The sequence below is a fragment of the Nannospalax galili genome, unplaced genomic scaffold (assembly GCF_000622305.1).
Source record: "Nannospalax galili isolate Female #2095 unplaced genomic scaffold, S.galili_v1.0 scaffold408, whole genome shotgun sequence".
Lineage (NCBI taxonomy): Eukaryota > Metazoa > Chordata > Mammalia > Rodentia > Spalacidae > Nannospalax > Nannospalax galili.
This window is the reverse complement of record NW_008358662.1, coordinates 15097-28565: the sequence shown is the minus strand read 5'-3', so window position 1 is coordinate 28565 and position 13469 is coordinate 15097. Positions and strand designations below refer to the sequence as shown.

Below are 13469 nucleotides of genomic sequence, written 5' to 3'. Positions count from 1 at the left end.
TGCCTGTCTACCTGACCTGCCTCTGCCTACTCAGCATCAGCGCCCACTCTGGGCATCTCCACACCAAGTAGAATCTGAGACTCACTCTTAAAGCCCAGCTCATGATGCCTGTGGCATCTGACCACAAGACACCAGGCTCAGACCTACTTCATATATGACCCATGTTAGTCGGACTGGATATAGCTGGTCACATACTCTGGATTACTGCTCTTTTGATTGCAGGCTCAAGTGCTTTCCACTCTACCCCCCCTCCCTGTTCTGGTCTTCCTGTGACCCAGAGTGGCTATCTTCAGAAGTCATGTCCTCACACTGCCTCTGCTGACCACACCCCAGCCTAGCATCTAGATGCCCCTTCTGGACAACTGTTCTCCATTGCACTGTGACCCGTTTACTTCTCAATCCAATGATCTGCTTCCTAGCTTCATTTCTACTGCTAGCTAGCCTAGAAATAGCTTTAAATCTTTTGGGGGGAGAAAATAGTTATATAATCACCATAAATAGAATATAAAAATAAAATACAAGGGGATGGAGAATAATTCAGTCAGTAAAGTGCTTGCTTTGCAAGCATGAGGATTTGAGTTCAAACCCCAAAATCCATGTCAAGAAGCCAGGCATGGTAGTGTGCATTTATAATCCCTGTGCTGGAAAGGCAGAGGCAGGGAGCTAGCTACCTGGGGTTCACTGGCCAGCTAGTCTTGCCTACTTGGTAAGTTCCAGGCCAGTGAGAGACATTGCCTCAAAATAACAAGATGGACAGTGCCTGAAGAATGACGGTCAAGATTGTCCTCCAGCCCTCATACTCATATGCACATACACATATGAACATGTGCACAACACACACACACACATGCACACACGCATGCACACATGCTCACCAAAATAAAATATAAAATAGGTGTAAATGATGTGGTCTTTCGGTCCCCCCACCCCCTCTCTGTTTCTCTTTCTCTCTTTTCTCTTTTTCTTTCTGTGTGTATCTGTCTCTATCTGTCTGTCTCTCTCATATTGTTATTTCCCTCTACCTGGCTCCTGCTCTCACCTTGCAAGATCCCAAGCCTGGAGTGGGGCATGGTCAGTAATAAGTTCTGTTTTCCCGTAGCTAGAGGCTAGAATAGCTAGTGGGCTGAACTCTCCTATGTCCATCTGTGAGAAATATATGGAGAACCTTCTTTGGTACATGGTTAGTCCTCTTGGGCAAACAAAACAAGAACTGTCTTCCAGATTTCTTCTTGCTATTTACTCTGTACATTTTGACCTATTTTAGTCATTGCAAGAAGAAAGCCATCTGCGTAAAGGCACTTGTTGTTAAGTCTGACGACCTGAGTTCAGTCCCTGGAACCCATATGGTAGAAGGACAGGACCAACTCCCAGAAGTTGTTCTCTAATCTCCACATGTGCACCATGGCATGCGGATGCCCACCTTTCCAATAAAATGAATAAAATAAATATAAAAAGATAGCAACCACCCTTAGCTTCCAGCTCCACTACACACTTTCTTCCACCATTCCTCTGCATGTTGAGGTTACTGGCTGAGTGAAGGGGCCTCTGGTAGTTCGCATTAATCCTTCTGGCCTCTCTGACTTCCTTCATCAGGATTTTAGCTTTATTGGTTACTATGGTAGTTTAGAATAGTCCACTAATTATTTGACATGATGCTCTGGTTTGAGTATAATTTGAGTGTCCCCCAAAGGTACATATGTAAAGACTTGGTCCTCAGGGTGGTGGAGTTGAGAGGTACTATGAATCTTTATGAGGTGGGGCCCAGTGGGCAGTCCAGAGGTCATTGCGGGGAGTGATCTTGAAAGGTATTATGTGACCTCACCTCACCCATAGAGTCTCTCTTTGGTCTACTTGAAACGTGACCACTTGTGTTGACACTAGCCCCTGCCACAATGTGCTGCTCTCACCAGACGCCCAAGCCAATGGCGCCTCCTAATCTTGGACTTGAACCACCAAAACCATGAACCCAAATTTCCCTCACTGTGCTTCATAAGTAGCTGGTGTAGGGTATTTCACTACAGTGATAGAGAGCTGATTAAGAAACATGCCTCCTTTTACAAGATGGAGACCAATCCGTTCCACCATAAGAGTAGACCTAGTGATTCACTTCTAACAAATAGAATGGTGGGAGTGATGGGGTGCTACTTCTGAATCACAAAGATTGGAGGCATTCATCATTCTTTGCTTCCTGACTGCAGATACAATGTGACCAGTTGCCCCAAGCTCCTGCCACCATGACTTTCTTGCCAACATGGCTGTACCATGGAACCATGAGCCCAAATAAGCCCTTCTTGTTAAGCTGCTTTGTCTGGTGTTTTGTCAGAGCAATAGGACAAGTGAACAGCAGCCTACCACCTCCCTGCTGGGAGACTCCCCCTCCTGGGTCTGTCTTCTCTGCAAAGACAAGCTCAGGTCTCATGTATCTTAAAATGAATTTCCTTGGCCTCATAGCTTCCTTGCCTTTTGTTCCACATCTGCTACTTAAGGGAGCCATCCCGTCACACTGCCTTCCCTGTATAACCTTCCATGTCTTCCCAAACATCACCCAAAACACATACTTCGTTCCTAAAGGACTGCAGCTTTCTGCCTTTCCTTTTGCCTCTGGGGTGCCTCTCAGTTTGATCTTTGGTGTCTGATGGCTTTGGTGTGCTGAGCTACCTTCTTCTTGAGACTGTTCTCCTGGCCCTGTGTTTCTGATAGGGACCATGAATTGCTGGGAGATGTGGGGCCTGGATACAGAGCTTTCTGATAGTCTTCTGACAGCCAGGTCCCAAAAGCCGGCAGCTGATAACTGTGAGTGCAGTAACAGCTGCAAAGGAAACAAAATCCCTGCTGGAAGAAGCAGGGAGGTGGTAGGCTGCCTGCAAGGGACCCCCAAAGCAAACCTGACTGTGAACTTTCAGTAATTTTGGGTGGGCTCAGGATTCTTTCCCTCTCCACCAAGTTTGACACTCTTCCCTGATTTGTCTTATTTTTCACCCTATTTCCATTCCCACATTTGGTCAATCAGGACCCAACTGGCCCTGGCTGGCACCAACTAGTGCTATATAAATCTGGGCTTCAGCAAGCAGGCCCCAATAGAATTTTATGGAGGAGGATGAGGTGAATGCCTTCTGGACTTACTGTGGACGGGACTCCCCCCACCCCCAGGCAGAGAACTAGTTTGTTGGAGGTAGTTTCCAGGATTCAACAGGTGACTGCAGGCTGAGGGATCATCTTCCTGCCTTGGCTTCCCAAGTCCCTGCCTTGGCTTCTGTGACTCTACTGCTGCAGACAGGAATTCATTCTTGTAGCAGTTTCCAGCCTCCAGGTGCCCAGACTCCATCACTTCAGAGATGTACTGCAGAGGAAGTCTGTGAGGGCCGAAACACTTGTCAGAGCTGCAGACCTGCTCTACAGACATCTCTTGATTGGCAGCTTGACACCTTCCAGCTTTGAGCTGTAATACTTCTCAGAGCTATATCTGCCCTCAGCTAGCATTCTGCCACCACTACCAAAAATTACCAAGTTCAAACCTTGGATATAAAAATAGTTTAAAGGTAGTTGTCCTATACAGGGTTCAACTGTCTTGATAGATTAGCAAATGAAAAGTCCAATGCCAGGAATGGACTTCCTCTTTGCAGTTGTTGATCAAAGCGATTCCATAGATCCTCAAATAATGCTGGGTATTGCCATTGCACTTAGCTACCCACCAGAACTGGATGGTAAGAGCCTATTGCTGAAGACACTGCATACCTGAGTCGCAGAACCAGCAAGGAGAAATCAAGCTGGTAGTGAACTTGAAGTTACATCTCTGCTGGCTAGCTTTCATACTTAGAAGGTGCTATGCATGCTACTGACAGAGAAAGGTAAACCTAGGCTTTGCCCAACTGTGAACCCTGTGAACTACAGTGACAACTGACATGGCAAGATATGTCCAATGATGCAATAGTAGCAAGAATATTATTGGAATAACCAACCAGCTTAAAATTGGATTTAAGGCCTGCTTCACAACAAGGAATTCATACCTGACACTGTTATCAGGGCAAGAACCTGTGACTAGACAAATCACAGGCCACAGGAGAGAACCTACTACTATCATTCTGTAAAACAGACATTAAACAATGACTTATTGTTATAACCATAAATTAGTGCTTCCCTCAACTCTCATCAGAGAAGGTTTTTCTTGCAGTAGATGGCAACTAACACAGAGACCTACAAATAGTCAACATGCAGAAAATTAAAGACCACAGATGCAGATCTAAATAGGACACCTACATCATACCTTTTCCTCTGAAGGCTCAGGCATTATGGAAGAGGGGGAAGAAAGGTTTTAAGAGCCAGAGGTGGTAGATGAATACAAGGAAACTGTTGTCTAGACACAACAGAGTAGTTGCATATATGAACCTGCAGCACTTATGACAGCATGCATGAAACCTGTGTAAACCAAGCCAGGCAGGGGCCCAGCATGGATGGGGGAGGTAGGCAGGAAGCCCTCACCCTAGCTGAGCATCTATTTGCTACTGGATGCTAGGAGAGGGAGAGTCACTTTTCCTTACTGGTAGGTTGACCAGACTCTGGGGAATGGACCCACACCCAGGAGCACTTGGGAGGCACAGACTGGAATCAATAGGTCTTTAAAAACAAGAGTTAGCCAGGCATGGTGGTGCACTCCTTTAATCCCAGCACTCGGGAGGCAGAGGCAGGCACTCGGGAGGCAGAGGCAGGCAGATCTCTGTGAGTTCAAGGCCAGCCTGGTCCACATAGTGAGTTCCAGGACAGCTGGGGCTACAGGGAGACCCTGTCTCAAAAGGACCAAAATCAAACAAAAAATTAAATAAATAAATAAATAAAATTAAAGGATAGGTAATAATGGAGGACATAAAACCAGGAAGGGGTAGTGAGGAGGGGCAAGAGAAGGGAAAGGAGTCTGTGATCAAAATACATTTATGAAATTCTGGAATCAATAAAAATTATTAGAAAATTAATTTTTTTTCGTCTTTTTGAGACAGGGTCTCCCTGTAGCCCCAGCTGTCCTGGAACTCACTATGTAGACCAGGCTGGCCTTGAACTCACAGAGATCCGCCTGCCTCTGCCTCCCTAGTGCTGGGATTAAAGGCATGCGCCACCACGCCCAGCCTGAAAATTAATTTTTTAACAAAAGAGTTCAAACATGTTTCATTTAAATCCTGCTTGACAATCTGTGTTAAGTTTAAGGTTGTTAATACCAAATTGACAATAAAGTATTTCCTGTTTGTATTCCTTATCTACCCACTCCACTCTTGAAAGCGGGTAGGACAAGAATCCAGTTGGGGATAGGAGATGTTTCCACTGACAGCCTCAGGATGGTGGCACTCAGAAGAGCTGTATGTCTTATGTTCCAGCCAATCACAGCTTTCCCTAGGATGTTTTGAGTTAGAGCTGGGATTCGTTTTCTTCTCTAGTCTCATAGTTATAGAATGCGATCCTAGAAGCACCAGGGGCTCTGGTCCTATCTTCTTTAACATAGCTGGTTTGAGAGAATAAAATTGGCAGGGATAGCAGGAAGGAAGACCACAGAATTCAGACTGGGGAGTTTGATCCAGAATCCATGTAAAAAAGACAGGCACCATGACACACACTTGTAATCTCTGTGCTAAGGAGGCAGGATAGGCAGAGCCTGGGGCTCACTGCCCAGCCAGCTTAGCATGCTCGGTCAGCTCCAGGTCAATGGGAGACCCTGTCTCAGAAAACAAGGTGGATATTACATAATAATTGGCAGCTGAGGCTGTCCTCTTTTTTCACACACACACACACACACACACACACACACACACACACACACGACAGAAATCCTGTCTGCATTTTTCTAGTTTAAGTATCTGAGGCAAGCAATTTAGATTTTGTCATTAAAACTCAGGAACTCTCACTGGCCTTTGGACTTCACTGTGATCTCTTGCAGCCTGCATACTCCTCTGTGCAACCTCTCCTAGGGTTACTGCCAGGCTCCTATCGATGCTGGGTCCAAAATCAACATTTCTAGATGCCATATGCATCATAAGACCCCAGCAAGGCTTCTTTTCTCTGGACATTTCTAGCAGATGTGCCTTGGGCACATCAAACTCAATGTGCCATAGCAGTTCATCTACTCAGTTCCCTAACTTAACATCATTAGTCCTTTCTGGCTTTACTATATTCTACATGGCTACTTAGGGGCATGAGATAAATTCAATGTCTATGCCTAGCTAGTGTATAGAACTTCTTGTATGTGTGTGCGTGTATGTGGATGCCAGAAGTTGATGTTAAAAAATGTCTTTGTCAATCACTCTACCTTAATTCTGAGACAGGGTTTCTCACTAACCTGGAATTCACTGATTTGACTAAACCAGCTGTCGAGTAAGCACCAGGGGTCCTCCTGTCTTTGCATCCCAGCACTGGAGTTTACAGGTGTGAGCCACTGTACCAGGCTTTTCTTATGTGGGTCCTGGGATTGGAACCGAGATCCTCATGTTGCATAACAAGCACTATTCTGACTGAACTGTTTCCCAGGCCTATGTGTGAACTTTCTGCTGTACATCTTGTTGGCTAGTCTTTACCTAATTACACTAGTTTTATTTCTATCTTTTCTCTTCATTTCATTTCCTCATTAATTTTTTTATTCTATTCTATTATCAGCATACTGAAAGCTGCATCAAACCAACAGTTTTCTTTGCTCTTTAAATAAAGCAGGTCTTTAAAGAGATTGACAGGTATATACAAGACAGAGTAAGAATAGCTTGATTTCACAACATAAGCTCTGTTTATTTTACTTTTGTTTGTTATTTCTCTTTTGAGACAGGGTCTCCTGTAGCCCCAGCTGGCCTGGAACTCACTATGTAGATCAAGCTGGCCTCAGTCTCACAGAGATCTGCGTGCTTCTGCTTCATGAGTCCTGGGATTAAAGGCATGTGCTACCACACCCATCCATAAGCTCTATTTTTAATAAGTAGTTACTTTAGCTTTATTCAAACTACTTGCTTCCTTTCTGAAAGTTGTGACCAACCTGCAGCCCACAGGCTGGATGTGGCTAAGGACAGCTATGAAAGTGACCTAATACAAAATCATGAACTTATCATGGAACATGACATTTACTTGTGTGTGTGCATATTCGCGTGTGTGTAGATAAACGTGTATACGTGGAAGCAAGAGGATGGACAACCTTGGGTGTTATTCCTCAGGCATCATCCACCTTATTGTTTTAAAATTATTTTTATTTTGTGTATATGAATGTATTGCCTACATGTATGTAAGTACACCCATGTTGTGAAATGCCTGAGCAGAGATCAGAAAAGGGCGTTGGATCCTCTGGAACAGAAGTTACAGATGGTTGTTAGCCACCATATGGTGCTGGGACTCAAACCTGGGTCCTCAGCAAGAACAGCCAATGCTCTTAACCGCTGAGCCATCTCTCCAGTCCTTCCATCTTGTTTTAAGAGACACAGTCTCTCACTAGCCAGGAACTCACCAAGTAGGCTAGGCTTGCTGGTCTGTGATCCCCAGGAATTCTCTGGTCTCTGCCTCCCCAATACTGTGCCCCCATACCAGGCTTTATTTTTTAATGTGGGTTCTAGGGATCAAACTCATGCCCTTATGCTTGTGAAGTGAGCACTTTAAAGACTGAGCCATCTACCCAGCCCTCCCTTGTGCTTAAGCTCCAATAAAGGCTCCTTTAGTTGGTATTGCTTGCTTCTTTGTGATTTCTATCTCAAAGAGAAGAAGAACCGTGAGTCAATTAGTAATAGGCATAATAATGCATGCTAGTCTCTTCTCCCAATCACCACTCTGCCCCTACCCCCCAGAACAAAGCAGGGGTTCAGGCAGGAACAATGCTGAAAGTTTTCCAGTGGTGGTTCATTGACTTAATCTGTACATGGCCTTGCAAGGAAAGTGATGACATCTGACAGATGAGGAAGCTAAAGCTCAAGGTCCCACTGTGGGGAGGTAACTCAGTCAGATTAGAATCTAAGATTGGCTCCAAAGTCCTTGCTTATTCTTCCCCAACTCCTCAGATGCAAAACCCTGTAGGGCTGCACTGTCCAAGATGGCAGCCACTAGTTTCATGTGCATATATATATATATATGTTAAACCGTAGTTACAGCTTAGACTCAGCTCCTCAGGTGTACCAGTCACACTAGGTCCTCAGCAGCTATATGTGGCTCATGGCTACTATTCTGGGTAGTAAAGAAGAAAACATTCCACCAGGTTGATAGCTCATGCCTGTAATTCCAGCTCCCAGAAGACTAAGGCAAGAGGAGTGCCTTGAGGTTTGAAGCTAGCTTCATCTACACATGAGTTCCAGGTCAACGGGGGCTATATAGTGAGACCTTGTCACACAAAAAAGGAGAAAGTTGGGGCTGGAGAGATGGCTCAGGGGTTAAGAACACTGGTTGTTCTTGCAGAAGGCCCAGGTTCGAATCCCAGCACCCACATGGCACCTAACAACTGTCCATAACTCCAGTTCCAGGGGATCTGATGGCCTTTTCTGTCCTCAACGGGCATTGCACGACACAGGTGCATTTATCTACATGCAGGCAATACATTCATACACATAAACTAAAAAAAATAAATAAAATATATTTTTTAAAAAAAAGGAGAACATATTTGCCATGCTTTGAATGCAATTTATCTTTTTTGAAACTAGTGTTGAAATTTAAGTCCTATTGTCAGGTACTGAGAGGATGTAAACTTTATCTGTGGTGTCTAAAATTAGGTAGGCCTTTGGGAGCGGATTGGAGGATTAAGTGAAGACATCACAGCAGAAGCTCTGATAACTGAATCCTGGTGGCATAAGACAAGGAAGTGGGGGGCTGAGAAGATGACTCAGCAGACAAAACATTTGCCCCATAAGTATGAAGACTGGAAATCAGATCCTCAGAACTCACGTAGAAGCCAGACAGACCGAGCAGCTCACCTGTAACCCCAGTGTGTAGGAGGCAGAGATGGGATTCCCCAGAGCAAGCTAACTAGCTAGGCTAGCTGAATCAGTGAGCTCCAGGTTCCAGCGAGAGTACCTGCCTCAATATACTTTAGGTGGAAAGAGATAAGGACAATACCCAATGTCTACCTCCGGCCTCCATGTGCGTGTGCACACACATGTGCCTACAAGCATGTGAACACACATACACATATGCATGCATACCACATACATACAAAAATATTAAAAAAGGAAGAGGAAGTAGGGGCTGGGGAGATGGCTTGTCATGAAGGTAGGAGGACTTAGATCCCTAGAACCACACAAAGCTGGATTCAGCAGTGCGAGTCTGTAATCCCAGTGCCCTTATGGTGAAATTGCAGGTGGAGACAGGAGGATCCCTAGAAGCTCACGATCCAGGTAGCTTAGTGCATGCAGTGCTGAACAGAAGACTGTCTTGGCAAAATGGAGGGCGAGGAATGACACCCATGGTATCCTCTGACCTCTACATGGTAATGGTGGCAACACAGGAGCCTGTACACAAATACAGACACAAGATTTTTGAGGGGGGGAGGGGGAGGGCTGGAAAGATGGCTCACTGGTTAAGAGCACTGGCTGTTCTTGCAGAAGACCTGGTTTGAACCCCAGCACCCACATGGTGGCTAACGACCATCCAGTTCCAGGGGATCTGACCCCCTCTTCTGTCCTCTGCAGGCATTGCACAACATAAGTGCACTTACACACATGCAGGCTAATACTCATACACATAAAAAATAAAAATAAATAAATCAAAAAAGAGGAGGAGGAGGAGGAGAAGGAGGGCTGGAGAAATGGTTAGGCAGTTAAGAGTGCATACTGTTTTTCCAGAGGACCTGAGTTTGGTTCCCAGTTCCTGCATTGGGTGGCTCACAATCGCCTGTAACTCTAGCTCCAGGGGATCTGAAGACCTCTTTTGACCTCCATGGGCACCCACACACATGACATACAACATACATACACATATACACACATACAAATAAAAATGAGAATAAACTTAAAATTAATAAAAATAAAACAAAGAAGAAGCGATCAGAGGACATTTGTTCTTCACTTTTGCCATGTGATGCCTGTGTCACCTCAGGCCTCTGCCTGTATTACCAGATACAGCCTTTTGACCTTAGACCAGCCTCATAAGCCATAATAAGCCTCTTTTCTTTACAGTTTGCCTGTGTCATTGTGTTCTGAGCAACAGAAAACAAACGAAGAGTAAGAGTGCACCACCCACTGCTCTCTATACCTGCTCGGTTCCTGCCAGGTCCCGAGTGCTCAAGCTGAACTAGTCCTTTCTCTGCTTGGCATCTTTGTGGATGCCATTTCCTTCTCCTCTATGACCATCACAAGCCATCCTCTCCTTCAATGCCCACTTCTCTTTTCCCCCCTCAGGCCCCATCCTCAGCTTCCTGATGTCCTTTGATCTCTTGTTGTCCTGAGTTTTATGCCCCTGGTGTTCAATGGTCACTTTTCCTTTGAACAGTTTCACCTCAGCAGCCAGTGGTGAAGGAACATGACCCACATGGTTTGATTAACTGGGGAGGTAGACAATAGTGTAAAGTAGCATTGGGAGCTATGGAAATGGCTCAGTTAGTAAAGTGCTTGCTGTGCAAGCATGAGAATCTGAGTTCAAAGCCCAGAACCCACGTAAAAAAGCCAGGTGTGGTAATGGGTGCTTGTAATCTGCACTGAAGAGGAAAAGACAGATGGACCCCTGGGCTCAACTAGTTTAGCCTACTTGGTTGAGTGAGTAACCCTGTCTCCCAAAACAAAGTGGTTAGCACCCAAGGGACAGTTCCTGAGATTGATCTCTGACCTCCACATGCGGGTGCATACAAGTGTACCTGCACATGTAAGCATGTGCGTGCACACACAAATATTTAAAAGATAAAATGAAAATGAATTAGAACACTTGACTCTACCCTTAGTGTGACTTCTGCCACAATCCACTCTATTCACTCACTTGGCCAACTCTCCAGTAGCCCTGGCTGGGGACAGAGATGGGAAAATCCCAAGGAAATCCAGCCTTTCCTTCAAGGACATCATAGTCTAGTGCCCTCAGACAAATGATTTTATCTAACTGAGAACAGGGAAGCAAGAGTCATCATAAGCCACATTGTGGAGCCCTGTCTTCTGTGCTCTCTCAGCAGAGCTCCATTCTGAAGCCAAGTACAGCAGTCCATTAAGAAGTGTTCCCTGAGGAACAGGTAGCAGGGGGCCCGGAAGGTCCAAGGGTACCAGGAGGCTTCCTGTCCCAAGAGCTATTGAGCTGGGAGCTCTTGAGAATGTGTGTGTATGTGTGTGTGTGTGTGTGTGTGTGTGTGTGTGTATGTGTGTGTTTGTGGCTGTATGTGTATATGTGTATACAGGTCAATGTGTGCCCATTTGGAGCCCAGAGGCCAGGCCTGGCTGTCATTCCTCAGGTGCCACCTACCTAGAACTTGATGATTCAGCTAGGCTGGCTGGTCTTAGGACTCTAAGGACTCATCTGCTGCTACCTCTCCAGCACCAAGAATACAAATAAGTACACTATCATGTCCAACATTTTACAAGAGTTCTGGGAATCACACTCAGGCCTTTGTGTTTACAATGCAAGCACTTTACCCACTGAGCTATCTCCTGTGTTCAGGTTCTTAACAAAATTTTGCCTGTTGGGGCTGGAAAGATGGCTCAGCAGGTAAGAGAACTTGCTGATTTTGCAAAGAACAGAAGTTTGGTTCCCAAAACCCACATTGGTGACTCACAATTGTCTGTAACTCCAGCTCCAGGGGATCTGATGGCCTCTTCTGGCCTCTATGGGAACACTTACACATGTTCACATACATAAGCACATAAATAAAATAAGTCTTTAAAAAAATAGTTTACCTATAAGTTGGCACAAGCCTTTAATCCCTCCCTTTAATCAGGCTGATATCTGTGAGATTGAGGTCAGCCTGGTCTACATAGCAAGTACCAGGCCAGCTGGGGCTACAGGGAGACCCTATCTCGAAAAGACAAAAGAAGAAGAAAAAAAAAAAAGAAGTGCAAGTGTGTTTCAGAGGTGCACTCAGAGCTTTGGTTTTCTTCCAACTACAATCCTTAACAGAGTTCAGAGGTCTATGAATTAGAACAAAATTGAAGTTTACAGATAGAAAATAGATCCTGAGGTGAGGGGGGCTACTCATGGGAAACACATGCACCCAACTTAGGAGACTCCCACAACCACACCAGCTACCAGACCTCAGCTGGTCACTCCTGACTTCTGGGTCCCACATTTCCTCCTCTGTGAATGGGGAGAGGTGTACACCATGCCAGCAGCCCAGGTGCTTATGGCCATGCATCCCTTTCTAGCTATCTCATTCCTCCAGTGACCAAACCATCACATCCTGAGGAGGCTTTGAGGCCAAGGACTGCCTGTCTCACCTCATACCAGTGCCCAGTCTCTCAGAGGTGACTAAATAGAGTTATCCCTTATCTGTGGATTGATTGGATAAACCCAAGTAGAAGACAAGTTCAGCTTTGCTTCCTGCTGAGGTGCCTCAGCCCCAGGCCTCATAAAACAAAAGCAGTATCACCAGTGTTTTAAGGACACAATGAACCTCCTCATATGACACAACAGGGCCTTGAATGGTACCTGGGCTGTCCTCAGTACTTCTATATTCCATATGAAGCCCTCCATCTGTGAGAAAGGGCTGGAGGGAGGCAGCACCAGCCACTCCCATGAATAATGTCTTCTCATAAGAGAGAGCTTCCTAGGTAAGCCTGCTGCCCAACAGACCAAGTCTTGGACTGAGGTTTCTGGTTTCCTAAGTCTGGAAGGACATCCCCAGTCCTCCACTCCATAGGCCTGCCCCACCTTGTTCCCAGGCCTGTGCCTCTAGACTACCTTCCTACCTGGAGCCACTCCTCCGGTCCTTCCACACACTTCAGAGCTTCCCTTACCTTGTCAGGACAGAGTCTGGGGTCCAGCTGACTACCTTCCCCTCTATCCTGAAAGGGCCAGGAGAGGAGGCAGTATCAGGGTCCTGGCAGTGTGAGAGAGTAAGGACAGAAGGCGAGGCGGAAGGGCCCTGAGAGGAAATGGCTGAGTGCTGTGGGCACACGTAATTTATTACAGGACTTTGTCCCCTGTCTCAGGCACATCCACTCCCACAGGCTGCATGCAGCCCCAGCCAGCAGGTGCTGAGCTCTCCAGGAGTGCTGTCATTGCTCACTTCCTGGAGGCCTCAGGGTCTGCCCTCTACATGGCTCTACTTTCCTCTTGCCAAGTCCTGGGTGACAATCAGCTGACTGTCCTGGCAGTTCAACATCTTCAAGATGTGATAGAGGCTCCAAGGAAGCCAGTGTAGGAGCTCTGCTTTCAAGGATTCGAGTACTGCCTGGGGACTGTGATATAATTTTGCTACTGGAGTTGTCAGAATCGGAACCTGAGCCTTGGCAGCCCTAACCAGTCTACCTAGGCTAAGACATCATCCTCAGTAGCTCAATTAAAGAAACAAGTAATAGTGAAAAGCAGAAAAAGATTTATTTATTGTACCATTATATTTTATT

General features: G+C 45.8%; 1 protein-coding gene across 1 annotated transcript in view; it reads right to left on the bottom strand.

The window, feature by feature from the left end:
* Myo7b (myosin VIIB) overlaps positions 1–12976 on the bottom strand; it is an 88488-nt gene extending 75512 nt beyond the window's left edge. Inside the window, exon 1 of the mRNA XM_029558105.1 lies at positions 12861–12976. The gene's annotated coding sequence lies outside the window, so the exon portion shown is untranslated. The remainder of the gene's footprint in view (positions 1–12860) is intronic.
* Between the last annotated feature and the right edge of the window lie 493 nt (positions 12977–13469).